This window comes from Perognathus longimembris, chromosome 19 (genome assembly GCF_023159225.1).
Source record: "Perognathus longimembris pacificus isolate PPM17 chromosome 19, ASM2315922v1, whole genome shotgun sequence".
Classification (NCBI taxonomy): domain Eukaryota; kingdom Metazoa; phylum Chordata; class Mammalia; order Rodentia; family Heteromyidae; genus Perognathus; species Perognathus longimembris.
In genome coordinates, this window is record NC_063179.1 from 37,248,887 (window position 1) to 37,266,515 (window position 17,629).

Sequence of the window (17,629 nt, forward strand, 5' to 3'; positions counted from 1 at the left end):
GCTCATGCCTGTAATCCTAGCTATTCAAGAGGCTGAGATCTGAGGATCGAAGTTCAAAGCCAGCCTGGGCAGGAAAGTCTGTGAGACACTTATCTCTGATTAGCCACCAGAAAACCAGAAGTGGCACCGTGGCTCAGGTGGTAGAGCACTAGCCTTAAGCTAAACAGCTCATGGATAGTGCCCAGGCCCAGAGTTCAAGCCCCATAACTGACAAAAAAAAAAGAGGGGCTGGGAGTGGGGCTTAGCGGAAGAGTGCTTGTCTAGCATGCATGAAAGTCTGGGTTTGATTTCTCAGCACCACATAAATAGGAAAAAGCTGGAAGTGGCACTGTGGCTTAAGTGGTAGAGTGCTAGCTAGTCTTGAGCCAGGGACAGTGCTCAGGCCCTGAGTTCAAGCCCCAGGACTGGCAAAAAAAAAAAAAAAAAGAAGAACATTGTGTACAAATTTAAAAGGCAAATACAGACTAGGATAAAAACAATTTGCAACATTGTATATAGCCAACAAAGGATCAATATGCTTATTATAAAAAAAGTAGACAACGGAGTGATGTGGTACTTTACAAAAGAAGAAGTGACTAACATAGAAAAGTATTTTCTATATTATTAATAACCAAAAATACAAATGAGCCGGATGCCAATGACTTATGCCTGTAATTCTAGGTACTCACGTGGCTGACACCTGAGGATCACTTTCTGAAGCCAATCCCGAGCAGAAAAGTTCAGAAGACTCCATCTCCAGTTAGCTAGCAAAATGCTGGGCAAGAGATGTGGCCCAAGGGGAAGGGTACCAGTCTTGAGCAAGAAACCCAAGTAAGAACACAGGTCCGGAGCCCTGATACCATCACACACACAAATTGCTATAAGTCATTACACACACAAATCATTGTAAGTCAAAACATTGTTGAACAATTTTAAACACATAAAGCAGGAAAAGTTGGTGGAGAAGTAAAGGGTTAAACGAGTAGGTAAGAAAAACCTACAAGGGAGTAAAAACTTGTTTTAAAGGCTATGGAAAACTGACTGGTAGAGAATAGTTTAAAATTACTAGACTTGAATATAATCAAATTAGCATTAATATTTTGTGAGTATGTGATTGTGAAAAGATGGACTAAATGACTAGCTAACTGCCTTTTTAATAAGTCTATTGGTAATAGAATCAATTATGGTTCATTATTAACCATATTAACAGAAAATTAGACTTTACATGCTCCTAAAATATGAAGCTATTTTAATAGACTGTGGTCCCTTATCAACATGTGTAAAACTTAAAGGTTTATAAGCCAGATCCTTTCCCAGAACTAAACTAGATTAGATGATCAATTAATAGCTAAAATGTTATTATATCTCTTTTTAATATTTCTTGTCAAAAACTTAGATATTCCTGATTCAACTTTTGCTTCTATTTGTATAATGTAATTTGGTCATAATTGGTTTCATTTCGATTGTCTTTACATTTGGGGTACTTATTATGTTTTCTCTTCTCCACTGGGAATGCCAAGTACCAATTTTTGCTATTTAGCAAGTCAGTGAGGAGCTTCCCACTGAGTGCCTTAATTATTGTTAATTGAATATTGTAAATGGTTTTCAGGATCACCATCTTGGCAATCTACACAGCATTCTTTTCCGTTAGGAAAAGTTAAAGCACAAAGAATTCCTCTCCCTTCTTTCCAACAGTCATCAAATCAAGTAACAGCAGTAACCCATTCCCTGCAACCTAACATCCTTTTCCCAAACAACCTGTCACAAAAACGCTTCACATGGCACTCAGGCCATAGCAGCTGCTGAATGCATCTTACACAATCGCTGTTCTTTTCAAGGAATGCTTTCCAGTTTCAGTTGGAAGGGAGCATCCCGCGCCTCACCTGTGCTAATTCCCTTCAGTAGACCTCTCTTATTGTCATGAACCAGGACCACGATTTCTAGGGCTTTTTGTTGCTCTTTCATCAAAAGGAAAGTGGGGTGTAAATAAAGAGCCTCAGGAGATCTGAGGATATCAGAGATGTTACAGGCAAAAAACAAAACAAACCCCAAAACTTAAGAGAGTAGGAAAAGCATTTCGCCAGCCTTCCTAGGTGCTTCTTGCCTTACCAGGCACAATTAAAAAGAAATGAAAAAAAAAATCAGTTTTCAAACTATGTCTCCAATTTTGGAGGAGTCTGGGAGCTAACATTTCAGTGGGAGGAAGTTGCATTGGAGATGGGTTTTATTTACATAAAATCTCGCCTTCTTTATGACTTGTTTTCTATCCCAGTCAATGAAATCTTAACTAGTCTTATGAAGAGCAGAAGAAAGCATGGGACATAATCTAGAGTCTTCTTCTCTACCAAAGTGGCCCATAAATCAACACAAAGAAGTGAGATAGGTCTTTGTGTAGGATGTGTTCTACTTTAAATAGCCTTTGCTGTCACAACTTTTCCAGGGATGTAGCTCCTTGCTGTAAGGTAGGTGGATTTCAGATTTACAGACTAAGATCTTAGTCTGTTCCTGCTGCTATAACAAAATGCTCTATACCTTTGAGGGTTTTGCAAATAGCAGAAATTCTAGCCTGTAAAGTCTAAACACAAAGCACAAACATATTTGGTGGCTGTTGAATGTTGCCTTTCTCCTTCAAGTGTGCCACCTTCTTGCTATGTCTACACATAGTAGAAGGGACAGGAAGCTCCCTTAGTGCTCTTCTATGAGGGAGCTAATCACATTTGTAGATATATATATATGTAGATATATACATATATATATATACACAGTATATATGGAGATTTCTCAATTGCCTTCAGTTATCTGAGTAATTTTATTACAGATAGTAGATCTCCATGAAATGCTCACCCATCCTTATTTGTATTCCATAAGACTGAGTTGTCAGGCTTTTCTTTTGGCTAGAGTATCTGGATTTTTTATTTCTCCTTGAGATACTCCTTTTGGCTCCACTCAATACAATTCTTGGGAAAGTGACTTTTGTCTTTAGGGCTCAGTGCCCTAGATTAGAGGTTCTATTATAGTTTGGAAGAAATGGTGTGTGTGTGGGGGGGGGATACCAGAATGTTTTAATGTCTAAGGAATTGCAGGCTTTCAAAACTTTGCTTCTGGTCAAAATGACACACTGTGCTAGAAAGATCCAGAACTTGCTAAAACTTGGACTTTGGGGCTGGGGGGAGGAGGGAGAGAGAGAGAAAAAGAGAGGGAGGAGAGAGGGAGAAGGGGTGGAAGGAAGGAAGGAAGAGAAAGGGAAGCAAAATAGAGAAGAAAGAGAGAGAAAGGAAGGAAGGAAGGAAGAAAAGAAAGGAAGGAAGGAGGGAGGAAGGAAGGAAGGAAGGAAGGAAGGAAGGAAGGAAGGAAGGAAGGAAGGAAGGAAAGGAGGGACAAACTTTAGTCATCCTCACCTGATGAAAATGTAGCTCCCAAGAGGGTTTTGCCACAATGATGTACCTTAGGTCATCACATTAGCCTTTGGGTTTTTTTTTTTTCTTTGTTTTTTGTGGGTTTTTTGGTGCAGATCCTGGGGACTGAATTCAGGGCCTGGGTGTTGTCCCTGAGCTTTACTTGCTCAAGGCTAGTGCTCTACCATTTGAGCCACAGCTCCACTTCTGGCTTTTTTTTTTTAAGGATGGTTAACTGGATCTCATGAACTTTCCTGCTTTGGCTGGCTTTGAACCCTGATCCCGAGATCTCAGCCTCCTGAGTGGCTAAGATTACAGTTCTGGTGCCCAGCTGGGGAGGTCATTTTGCTTGTACTGGAGCTTAAAAAGAGCTTCATATTGTCACTCAACATTTTTCCCTCATGCCTTGGGCTACCACTTGAGTCACATCTCCATTTCTGGCCTTTTGCTGCTGAATTGGAGATGAAGGCTCCTAGGACTTGTCTGACCGGGCTTGCTCTGAACACTGGTTCTCCCATCTCAGCCTACTGAGTGGCTAGGATTGCGAGTGTGAGCCACCTGTGCCAGAATAACTTTCATTTTCTTTCTATTTTTTAGTATTGCTTTTAGATTTAGATTTAAAAATAGGTAGATATTTAAATCCCTAGAAATACGCAATGCTTCTACATTTTTATTACTTTTGTGTCCTTTGAGCTTAGCATATCTGCCGCATAACGTCCATCACTTTAAATAATTCATGAATTTATCAAAGTCTAGTTTCTTTTGTGGTTATCTTAATGACAAAATTGACTATACAGCAAATCAAATCAGTTGAGCATAATCCAATTTGGTCATTAGCTGAAAATACCAGAAGGACATTTCCCTCTGAATATATGTGGGTGCTGACGTGCCAAGAAACCTATTTCCAAGTCATGGTCGGATACATGTGGGCTGTGGCTAATTCCCAGTTGGTGGTGGCTGGATTTGCCACATTACATTTCATGGCAGGGTGAGCTTATTCTTAATGTGCAGTTAACACAGATTCAACAGAAGAGCTTGCTTAGTTAACATCTCTCTCGCCATAGGAGAGCCCGAGCTGCTGAATAGAATTCATGAGTAGAAGTGCCTTGACACTGGTGTCCCAGGGAGACCACCACACTCTTACTCCCTTTGCTGGAATGTTCTCCTTTTCCTGTGCTCCTTTCAAAGCCCAGCTTAAATGTTCCCTCCTTTCTGAATTCTTTTCTGTCCTTTCTAGTCTTCCCTAGTCTCTAGTGTTTCTGATTTATTTTATTTTAATCAAATAGTTATTTTTGTGCTGGCACTGAGCTTGAACTCAGGACTTGGGCCCCGTCCCTTAGTTCTTGCACTCAAGACTGGCTGGTATGCCACCATTTGAGCCACAGCTCTACCAGATTTTTGCTCATTAATTGCAGATAAGAGTCTCATCGGCTTTCCTGACCAGCATTGCTTCGAACCATGATAGCTAGCATTACAGACATGTGCCTCTGTCTCCGGGCTCTTGTTTCTGACCTTTATAACCTTATCTATCCACACCAGCTTACCTCTTTATTAGAAGATGCCTCAGCCTGATCGCGTGCTTTGAAACGGTTTTTACCGTGTCTTCATGTGTTACATGTGCACTTTCACCCGGACATGCACACATAAACAGGTGTTTTGATTTGTTTAAGTTCCGGTTTCTTTGCATGTGGGAGGGCAGTAAGGGGTGAAATCTTCATCACATCTGTAAGAAAAGCATCTGTAAGAAAAGAGAATACACAAACCTTTAGATCATTCTAGAAAAGAATCCTTCATTCCATAGGACCGTCACTCCAAGAGGACAAGCAGCCTGGTGAGAGAGGTCTTCATAAACTCATGTTGTTCTAGGAGAATGCCGGGGTGCTCTGGCACATTCACACATAAGGGCAAAACCCAGGCCCACATGAAACCTCTATGGTGTGTCTCATTATCCTGCTAAGAGAGGACAAGGGAGCGCTGACCACAATAGAACTAGTTTTTATTCGTGCTGGAATGTCACCCCTCCTTCCGAACTCACAGGAGGAAATAGCAGTTAGGAATAAAAAGCAGTCTACAAAGGTTTGAGTTGTAATGCTACTAATTGACTCCTATTCTCATTTTCTGCATAATCTGGATACCAAAGGTGCAAAATTACTTTTACTATTACTGTTCCGCGTTAAAAAAAATTTTTTTTGACAGGTAAGATTTCTGTGGCATTTGCTTCCAACCAAGTAGGTTTGAGCTTGGAAGGCTAGCCCTATTAAGACTGGCTAATTTCCCCTAAGCCCCAGGACTGCAAATTAGGTTGCTGCCACCAGGGTTTTCACATGACTCAACTGTTCTCCAAGCTCTCTCTGCTGAGGCCAAGCATTTAGCACACAATGCAGTCAATACCTTCAAATGAGATAATGAATGGGAACAAGCTTGGTAAGTGTCCCCTTCACTGCAGGAGGCCTAAGTCTGACAGCAATAATCAGAGAAGACTCAGACAGCAGTGGCTGAGCCAGCCCAAAGGGTACTGGGGAAGAGAATGACTTCAAGGCTTGTCTTCTCAGGATGAGGGGAGAGGTGGCTTTTTGTCTCACTGTCTCCATTCCTAGCACATTTGGTGGCCAGTAGAGGAGGTTACCTGAGTTGGCTACAGGCTGGACTCAGCACAGTAGGGACCAAGGACTGGTGAGTAGCCTCAGCCGAATGCTAAGGGACAGAAGCAGCTTGCACCAGTAAAGACAGGCTGGAGCTGGGCAGGCTGCGAATTGCCTTCTGCTCTCCAGATCCCCTGAAAGGTCTTTTGAAGGCCTCCAGCTCCACTGGCCCTGGGGCGCATCTGCAGTTGTTTAGAGAGAACAATTCAGAACTGCTTCCTGCCACCACGCACCTGCACAAGGCAAATAGGAAGAACTAAAGAAACAGAGTCTGGGATTCATATGCCATGCAGAGGGCACAGAAGCTGGCTCGTCAGAGCCAAGCATCTCTTCCCAATGCATGTTCGGTGATGTCACGTTGATATCTTGAAATCAGACATCGTTAGAATAATTACACCACAGAAATTGGCAAGCAGTGTGGTCATATTTTTACCCAAGGAAGCTTTGTTAAATGGTGAAAAAAATTCAATACATATCCTAAAAAACTTCAGGAAAGCACAAGGGAAGGAATGGGTTGTGAGAGGTGGGGGAGAATATTGAAAGGAATGACAATGATACATAAACTGCTTTGATGAACACACACACATTCATACATACACACACACATTCATACACACATACACATTCATACAAACACATATAATCACTGCACACCAGCCATTTTAGCTTAGGTAAAATTTCTAAGTCAGGACCTCCATCTTACTAGGCAAGTACCCTACTGCTTGAGCCATAAACCCAGACCTGCTTTAAGTTTGTTTTTTGGATGGGGCTTCAGCTTTTGAGAGTCCTGGGTCAGGTTCTTCCTTCCTCTACCTGCTAAGTAGTAGCTGGGATTACAGGTTTGAACCACCATTCCGGGTTCATTTTCAAGACAGTCTTTCTATACCTTTTTCCCATGCTGGCTTGGAACTTCATTCTCTCTGTTTCTGCCATTCGAGTAGCTGGTGCTACAGATAATTCCACATCTTAAATACGTATTTTATAGGGTTATTGGTAAAAATAAGTTAACAAACCTGGAAGTTCTATGTAAATTATAGAAGTTCTACAACCAATGGTATCAATTTGAAGTAAAATGTTAAATATAATGTTTCAATATCTAATAAAATTAAAACATTCAAGAACTGCAAGTTTAAGATACTATGTAGGCCAGGATTTATGAAAGCACAATAACTTAGAAAACTCCATATTTGTGTGTACTAGAACTCTACTTACAAGTTCAAAAACTCTGAACTCAAATTGGCTTCAAGAGTAGATCAAATTCGTGGTCACCTGAACTAGAAAGGCCAGAGTGCTAGCTTAGTTCAGCTAGATCAACACAGAGGCAAGGCCTAGTCTAGCAGTTCAGATGATGCTGCGGGAACAGAGTGACCACGTGTCCTTGTCTGTCCACAACAGTTCTGTTTAGCCTACCACTCCAACATCCTGCCTAGTTTAGCATTTGTTCTGCCCTGCTTCACTCTCAAAGTGCTCCTGGTTTAGAAGACAAATGATATGTTTACTTGCCCGAGGTTTGCTCTCTGCTCAGTTGTTCTGTGTTGGCAGGCTTCATCCTCTCAGATACCTATCAAGTGATCCATCTCCCCAACAAGTCCCTGGAGCGCCTGCCTCTTCCTGAGTGTAAAGCAGCTTCAGACCTCACCCCACATCACCCAGTCCAGTGGGTCAGAAACCTTCTACCAACAGCGCCTATACATGGCCACTAGCAATCACTGTGTCTTTATCTATGGTTTACACCACATGGCCATTCCATCTGGCAAAATGGATTGGATAATGAACCGACTTCAACCACTGAGGTTGGTGAAAGCTGATTTCACACAAATCCCACACTGAGAGCAAAGAATTGGGTGAATGACAGTGGATGATAGATAACAAGAATGACCCAGGGCGTGGCACAGCAGAGAAAGTGATGCAGTAGAAACGGGTTGGCTTGGCCATGAGCATTTCCACTCAAAGGATGCTGGAATGGTGGGCAGCCCTTCGGTGCTTTGCTCTCAGTTTCCTATTAGCGAAGTGAGAAAGTAGGACTGGAGGATTCCAAATGTCCCATTTGGCTCTAAATAGTTGATGCATAAATACGTTCTCCCATTAGTCTTTAGGATCATCAATTTCAGATTCATTTTCTTTGCCGATTTTCTCTCTAGGCCAAATAGAACTACTTTGGCTTTTGTTTATAATGCTAAAACCCTTCTAACTCTAGTGGAGGTTTGAAATATTCCATTTCTTCTATTAAGTAATATCCTTTAACTAGCCAACTTTCCCAACAGTTTACAACTTGTGTCAAACCCTGGGAAGATTTGCTTTAAGTATTTTTTTTTTCCTGTGAACAAAACAAGTCATAAAAACAGATTTATATTCTGGTTCCCTTACGGTTGCATTTTGTCCTAAGTTTCTTAAATCAAGAAATTGACTAACATAATGGCTGAATGCATAAAACACAGCAACCATGAATGACCGCCTGTAGCAAACTGAGGGAGTCTTATTATTTAAATATTCCTAGTTATATTAAGTGGAGTAAAAAGCTTGGAATCAAAAGTGAGAGAAATAGGCGGCCAAGTCAAAAATGCCACTATGCTGTAAATAAAATATGAAACTGGCTTAGAAAGCAAGCATTACTTCGAAGTCAAACACTGATATATAGTCCACAATTGTGGGACACTTGTGCAAGGTGACAGGACACCTGTCAATTATCCACGGCAGCCGGGGAATGCAGATGACATGAATAATTCACCAATCTAGCGCCCTTTGTTGCGAAGCTGTCTAAGCCTAGATCCATAAAATATGTGCTGATATGAAAGAGATGTTTGCAAGGCAGCTTCTTCGTGCTGCTATGATCCAGTCAGCACCAGTGTCTAGATAATGAACATGTGAGTGTTTACAGGGCATAACAGAGGAGCGGCTTCAACTCGGGAAGCTTTATATATTCTGGAGGTAGACAGGTCTGACTATGATCTTCAGAAGCATAATCAATTGGATATTCTATATTTCCACCCTTGTAAATAGTATGTGCACCTTTAAAAAATTAAATGTGAGTGTGGTGTGTTGTGGCATGCTTGTACTCCTAGCACTCAGGAAGCAAAGCCGGGGGACTAGGGGGTGGGTGGGTTCTGGAGTCCAACCCAGGCTACATAGTGATTTCAAGATCAACTTTAGCTTAAACATAGTGAGGCACCATCCCAAAAGAAAAACAAAAGCAAAGCCCCAAAGCCTTAAAAATGGTTTGATCATAGAAATGTATGGTGTTACAGTGTTGTTTCAACACATGTATACACTAAGTATGAGTTTTTGTCTTAGAACCATGGAATTGTAGAATAATACATTTGGAAGAACACTTAGTGATACTCTGGTGGTTTCTAGAATACAAGAGAAACCCTTTTTAAAAGTCTTACAGGAACGCAGCAGATGCAAGCTGGGTAGACTTTGGGATGGTGGTGAGGAGGATTATTGAGAATGTTCAGAACTCGACTATCCTGCATCTCCTACCCTACACCTCTGCCCATCACTTCCCAGCTGCTCACGGGACCCAACCACCCCATCTCAGACAGGAGAATACAAGGATCCTGAGCAATGAGGGGACTAGCTAAAGTCAGAGAGCGAGGAAGTGTCAGAACTGGGGCTAGAAACCAAACTGAAGACTCCTTTGCAGCACACACACAGACACACACACACACAGACACACATGTGTACAACTGTTAAGGACTGCTTGCCTGTACAGCCATGTGAGCAGGTGGATTTAGAGAAATACCAATTTTGCAGAGGTCACAGGCAACCATAATTAACCAGAGGCCTCCCTCTAATCCTTCTGTACGGAGAGAGGGGAGGGAAGAAAGAAAGAAGGAAAGAAAAGGAAGGAAGGAAAGAAGGAAGGGAGGAAGGAAAGAAGGAAGAAAAGAAAGAAAAGTGGCTGGATTCAGGAGTGAGCAAAATCCTAAAGAAAGATTTTCTTGCCTCCACATGATTTTTAATTCCTTGTAATTTCCTCCCTTCATCGTGAACATTCCATCAGACAAAGGGAAGGAAAAATAGTTCCTGTTTCATAGAGTTTACATAATGAATTCTTGGTTAATATGTACATAGCCTCCCCCATTTTCCAGAAGCAAATCACCTCTCTTTAGGCTTATTTTCAAGCAATATTTAAGTGTTTCGGTGAGGAGAGTTTATTCCTGCAAAGCTCTTTCAGAGTATGAGAGTAGTGGAGCTAGTCTCTTGACCGGCTGAATGGGAGTCCTGATGAATGGATGACGCTCTCTGAGCCTTGGTTTCCGTATTGTAATTGGGGTTATATGATGGGGGAAACCATGCCTGTCGTCAGAAAGGCTGTAAGTCTTGCCTGTCTTATCTGCCTGGCAAAGCCCTGGCCAGTTGCTTGCAGACTGAATTTCCAGATAGCTGGTGCTAGGCAGAGGCCTGTGTTCAAGCTCTTCAGCACTTTTTTAGTAGTGGCACCAGACAGCCGGGTGAGACACAAAGGAGCTCCGTGGGGAAAGAGGGGCTCCCAGTAGGAAGTCTGATCAAGATACTGCTAAGGGTTACCATAGTTAGCAAATACGAGGTGTTCAATTAACTTTGAATTCGAGGGGTAAGGCAAGTATTTTCTGAAATGTTTGTATGATATAATATTAGGGGGATAGTTACATTCATAGTTATTAATAGTTTGTCTGAAACACATTTTATTGGACAATTCTGCCAGTGCTAACAGTGACAGACTTTGATTTTATGGGACTGTCTGAAAAGTCATATGAAATCTGTTTTGGGATTGATCTATTTGTTCTAGAATATTAAGGCCTCTTTTCTTTTCCTTAGATCTGAATTTAAATTGTGTTAAAATTTTATTAGCATATATTGCTTGTACAAAGTAAGTGGTTTCATTATGACATTTCCACACATGAATATAATGTACTTTGATCATACTTACCCCTCTATGACCCTTTCTTATACCTCCCCCTCTCCCTTTTCCTCCTCCTTTTTTCCCCCTTTGACATCCTTTAATTTTTTTTCTCTTTGTGATACTGCAGACACTCTACCACTTGAGCCAAGCCTATGCTGCCAACCTATTTTTGCTTTTACCGTTTGAGCCACATCTTCAGCCCTTTTTTGCTTTTCAGGTTACTTTTTAGATTTTTTTTTCCCAGGGCCAGCCTGGGCCCACCATCCTCCCCCCCCCCCCGCCATGGCCCCCCTCACAGCTGGGGTGACAGCCAAAAGCCTCACTGCCCTGTTTATTTATTCAAATTGGGTCCTGTTATCTTTTTGCCTAGGCCTTAAACTGCCATCAACCCTATCTCCACCTTTTGAGTAGCTGGGATTACAGGCTGAGACACTGTACTCAGCTTTTTTAGGATTCCTTTGGCTATTTTGGGGTCTTTTGTGTTTTCCATAGGAGTTTTAGGAAATTTCCCCTCCATTTTTGTACAGAATGCTATTGGAATTTCAGTGAGGTAGCATTGAATCAGCAGATCGCTTCTGACAGTACAGCCATTTTAACAATATTAATTCTGTTGATCCATGACTGTGGGAGGTCTTTCCATCTTCAAGGGTCTTCTTCAGTTTATTTCTTCAATGCCTTACAGTTCTCACTATAGAGGACTTTTACACCTTTGGTTCAGTTTATATAGCGGTCCTTTCTTTTGAAACTATAATGAATGGGATTGTTTTCCTGACTTCATTTTCAGCAAGTTTGTTATTACTGTATGGAAAGCTACTGATTTTTTTTTTATTGTTGATTTTGTATCTTGCTAATTTGCTGGAAGTGTTGGTTAGATTTAAGAGACTTTTTGATACAGTCTTTACAGTCTTGTAAATATAGGACCATATCACTTGAAAACAGGGTAATTTCACCTCTTTCCTTTTTATTTATATCCCTTTTATTTTGTTCCCTTGCCTTATTGCTCTCTAGGACTTTAAACACTATACTGAATAAGAGAAATGAGACAGGCTCCCTTGCCTCATTCCTGATTTTTGGAGGAAGTACTTTCATCTTTTCTCTGGTCTGAATAATGTTGACTCCCAGTTTGTCATAGGTAGCATTTAATACATTGGAATATATTCCTTTTCTTCCTAGTTTTTAAAAGGATTTTTTTTTTATCATAATGGGATGTCAAATTAGTTGTTGTTGTTCTTATTCCAGTACTGGGGCTTGAATTCAGGGCCTTGTTCTTTCTTGCAGATTTTTCACTCATGGCTGGTGATGGGAATCCACTTTGTTCTCACAACTCCATGTTGCTCCCCTCTCAGAACTTGCCTCTCCCTTCTATGCCCATTCTTTCAATGTATCCAAAGACGGAATATGAAGGATTGACCTCCACGCTATTGCCCCAGGCCCATACAGACACCAGGGGAAACTCAATATTGGAACCTGCTTTGATATGCAGGCAGGACATTTCACCTAGGCCCAGCTGTAACAGAAAAGCCCCAACTTCTGGGAACCTGCTTTGATATGCACCTAGGCCCAGCTGTAAACAATCCTTTGTGGACCAAATGGAAAAGCCCCAACTTCCTAGACCTAGTGGTGCTTTCAAAATCCTCTGCCTCCTTGCTCAGACCCCTTATAAGCCTGGTCCCAAATTCACCCACTTGCACAACCTCCAAACCCGTGGGAAGGGCTGTCCGTGCTCCTCACTGTCCTCAGTAAACAGTCCTGGCCTGTTGACAATCCTTTTCCAATCTCCTCCATTTTCCTAACAGCTGGTATTTTACCACATGAGCCACACTTCCAGTTCCCGAGATGTCAAACTTTATCATAGATATTTTCCTGCATCTATTGAAATGATCATGTGATTTGTTTCATCTTGGTGGGAATTTACTTCTTGCAGCACTTCTGGGCTGTGCACGGAAGGGTAAAGTGCTGGGGAAGGGGTGAAGGGGTGACCCCTGCGTGAGGCTGCTTAGAGGCAGGCAGCGGACAGCAGTGGGAGTAAGAAGCATACACACAGGTAGTGAAGGGTAGCTGCTGGGGGCGTCAGTCTCAGATCTGGGGTGCCTGGGTTCTAATTCTAATGAGACTACTTATAAAAGCCAGTTTTCAAAAGGCCTGAGGTCTTCATTTCCCCGTTTTTAGAAACAGGAATAACAAATCTACATTGTAGAATTCTGATGAAGGTTAAAAAATACATATAAAGTGTTTAGAATGTCCTTAGGACATCCTAAGTGTTTGCTATTATTATCCTGTGAGTAGTGGATTCCAACCACTATAGCTTGGCAGCCTGATGTATCTTGAACACCTTGTAATTGTGTTGTCAGACTTTAATCAATATTTAAGCAGATTTATTTTTCCCACTGATGAGACTCAATATTATCATCATCTTGTTCATTTGATTGTTCTTCAGCAATGATAAGAATACAAATGTTCTACGCCCTATTCCCCAGCCAGTCATGGCCTCTCCTTCTTAAAGCCCAGGGCCTACTCTGTTGGATACTGTTGGTTGAGGTCAAGGTCCCATCATGAGTTCTAGCAAGAGAGAGAGAGAGAGAGAGAGAGAGAGAGAGAGAGATCAACAAAACAAATAAACACGTCAGGGGCTAGGCGCAGGTGTTTCAGACATATAACCTACCTACTTAGGAAGCTGAGATCTGAGGATCAGGGTTTAAAGTCAGAGACTGGGTCAACCAGTCTCTGAGACTCTGATCTCCATGGCAGAAAGCCATGACTGGATATGTGAACCAAGTGATAGAGTGCCAGCCGTGAACAACAATAACAATAACAAAAACAAAAACAAATAAGAGTCCAAGTCTCAGAACTGGCAGAAGATGAAGGAAAGAAGAAAGGAAGGAAGAAAAGAAGGAAGGAAGGAAGGAAGAAATCACGCATTGATCAGAATATTAAGCTCTCTACATGTGGAGATTAACAGAAAGTTTCTTTGATTCCCTTAAAACTTGCTTCTTGAGCCCAGTGTTCATTTCTCAGTTCCTCAAATGGCTTGCCAGAAAGTCCAAAATTTGAAACTGGGTCCCCAAAATTGTACCACTGAAAGATTCTGACTGAAGAGCAATATGAGATGCTCTCTTCACAAAACAGTCCTCCCATGCTTCGTGGAGTTAGGACTAGTCTTCCTATGTCCTTGCAGGTCTAGTGACAACACCCAATCATAGCTCTGACTGCAGGCCACTAACATGGCTTATGTGTCTGAAATGACTGAACCCCATCATCTCCCAACTCGTGCTCATCCTGGTCCAGGGTGGTGGTACCCAGGGCCTGTTTGGCCAGTAGGTACCATTCGCACAATGCTCAGGGATCATGAACTAAGGAAATGGTTTAGTTCGTCTTAAATTAGGTAAAAGAAAATGCTTTAATTCTAGAGATTATAAAAATATATTAAGCTCTGTGTGTGTGTGTGTGTGTGTGTGTGAGAGAGAGAGAGAGAGAGAGGGAGAGGGAGAGGGAGAGAGAGAGCCGTGTTTTAATGGAGAAAGAGGCCTAAGAAGGCAAAAGTCATAATGTGGTCCTGATGTTGAAAGAATAAATAAATGAATGGCTAAATACATAATGACTGTTAAAAAGTGCTTTGCCAGTGACAAAATGCCATGAATAATGTGGCTTATTATTAAAAGCTGACATATTTATTGCTATTGTAGGGTTCTCCTGCGCTTTAGGACATTATACTCTAAAGGGTTTTAAATTATTTTTCCAAGTGGAAATATTTTCTTCATATTCTTTCTCACTTCGAAATAAAATCTTTCAGTGGTCCTATATGAAGAATATTTTATTATGGCTGGGAAGGATAAGTCAATGCCCAGAACATAAAGGCCGCATTAATCAGGAGATGTCTCTCGACATATCACACTTAAAATAAGCCCAGCTTATGAAAAAACAGGCTCCTACCACAGGAAACAAGGTGACAATTATTTTACACAAAATAAAAAGGATTGGTGACCTTAACCCTCACATATATATTATTGACAACTCACAACCATAGCTTGCATTTTAAGGTGACCTATGTTGTTCTCTGTCCGAGGGATGGTTGATGGGAAATGGTACTCATTGTTTCTATACTGGGGAAGTTAAGGTTGAGGACACTCCAGCTCTGCCTGTCTTTAGGAATGTTTAGGATGTTCTGACCTAGAGCACACTTGAGGGGACAGTGCTCTGGGATTCCTCAAATTACCTCTGAGAATCAAGGCATATCCAGTCTTGAAGAGCCTGACAATATAAAGAACATCTCCACATTCTCCACATTCTCCACATTCTCCTCAGTGAAATCCCGAGCTCTTGCGGTACATTACAATCCAAGAGTACAACCTGACCACAACTGGTGGACAAGGAAAGCTTTCTTGGTTTATTTTTTTTTCTTTTCTTTCACTTTGAAATGATCAATAATGTGGCTAAATGGCAGAAATTGTCGTTCACAATAATAAACATGCAAACAGAATATAATGGCACATACCTGTAATCCCAACATTCAGGGGGCTAAACAGAAGGATTTTGAGTTTCAGGCAAGCCTGGGTTGCATAGTAAGACTTCATCTCAAATGACCAAACAGTAACAACAACAATATTAAAAATAATTATCATCATGCAACAACTACAATATACACAGTCCCAAGACCCACTGTGAGCTGTTTATATATACTTGATCTCATTTGAGGAAAGAAGCTAAACATGATGTGATTTGTAAAAGTTGCACAAAGCTATTGAAGAAGACATATTGAAAAGCTCTCCTGTTTTAGTTCTTTAGCTGCATGCCATACCGGGCCTTCTCCATAGCTTGGCTTTCACTTGTGCGGAAGGTGGAGAACAGCGCTATGTAAACAGCTTCTGGGAGGAAGAGTTACAGTCAGCCTTCCCCAGAGGACAGCGGCCACAGAGGAGAGAGCAAGGCAATAAAGGTTTCTAGCAAATGGCTAACCATCAGCTCTTGCATGTGTTCCAGCCAGCACCATTCTAAGTTACAAACAAATGTCACAAAGGACAGTTAGAGGAAGGTTCCTGTGCCAGACACCATTCCAGGTGATTTTAGGTTTACTGTCTTAATCTTCTAATACACTCATAGGATAGGTCTTATTTTCATTACTCTCATTTTACACACACAGAGAAAAGTTCAATATCTTGGTCAACATCACCTGATGGCACATACAAGCCTGGAAGCCAAAGCCCAGCACTCCAGGGTCAAATGTAGCACTGTTAACATTTCTAAGAACACAATTCTCATTATCCCCACATTTGACTTTCACAAGATATGAGACCTAGAGAGACTAAGGGACTTGCTCAGAAATTCAACAGAAGTCAGGGCGATGCTGAACATGAAAGGAGGAAGAAGATAAATGACCAGTGAAGCTGTGGTTCAAATGTCCAGGTGAGTTCCAAGCTCTGGCTTAGAGACAGTGGGTCTTTGATGTGCTGGGTCGTGCTGCTGGTGAAAATGACCACACACTACCTCACCAGGCAGGTCCTTTCTCTACAAGGGTGACATACATGTGAGGATTGTATGACAAGGCCCCTGGGGCTCTGTTCATAATAAAAACATTGTATAGGCCTTTTACACATGACTCAGTGCGCATTGTGTGTCTGATCGAAAGCAAGATTGGCTTTACCTACAAGCGCTAACGTGTTGGCTGAGTTGAAAGGAGTGTACAATTACATAAGAAATAAAAATACCTGGGGAGCAAGCACTTATCACCGTGTATGGGACATGCTGAATCCCTGGGGGCAAAGTGCCAGGTGACTTCTTTGCCAACTGAGAATCAGTGTGGTTGGACTGGGTGTTTTGTTTTTACCCCAGTTTTTTTGGCACAGAGTCCCGAACACCAACTGGGGCCTCTGAACCTTGCCTGACACTGGCCTGCATTTTCTAACCTCATTCTGTTTGCTTTTGTTTGAGAAGGACTGGATAGGAACAAAGGGAAAAGGGAGAGTACAACTAAAACAAAGTTCAGGCAAAACAATTATCCACTAAACTTGCAAGACTTAGGCATAGGTTTGGATCTTAGCTTCCTCATGCCTTAGCTGTGAGACCTTTGAAAAATTACTCAATGTCTCTGCACTTCAAGTTTTTTCATCTACCATATAGGCATGATAATAATGCCAATCTCTGAGCGTTAGTGTGAGGACATGTAAGAAAGCACAGGCAACTGGCGTGGCTGAGGACCTGACCCACGTGCCTGGCAGGTACCGGCTGGTATTATCCATCCAACAGGAGAGATGGCCTCTCCTGCAGGTTTCTCAGGAAACCCTAAGACTGAAGCACAACTTTCCCCTTTCACAAGATGAAAGCTCTTTGAAAAGTGCTTATTATTTGTATCTACTTTGTACAGCACGTGTTGTGACACAGTCAAAACAACATTGGATAGGAGGTTAGAAGACTTGGACTCTGGTCTCTGGTTTCTCATTTCCTCGTCACTTAAGAATTGAGTTGAAGTAAGTCCCCTTTGGTGTCTCTTTCAGCTCTGAAACTCTGTGCCTCCAGTATCCATTCACTGCCTTTCTTGTCTGCCACTAGAACGCTGAGACTCTCACTCTGGTGGGATTGTTGGGTAACTCCAGTTTGGGGCAGGCCTAGTTGAGGTCCAGCAGATGGTCCTAACCGAGAAACGAAAAGGCCAAGCATGGTGGCATATGTCCCTTAGGAGGCAAAGGGAAGAAGATTTCAAGTTTTAGACCAGGCTAGGCTGCACAGTGAGTTCC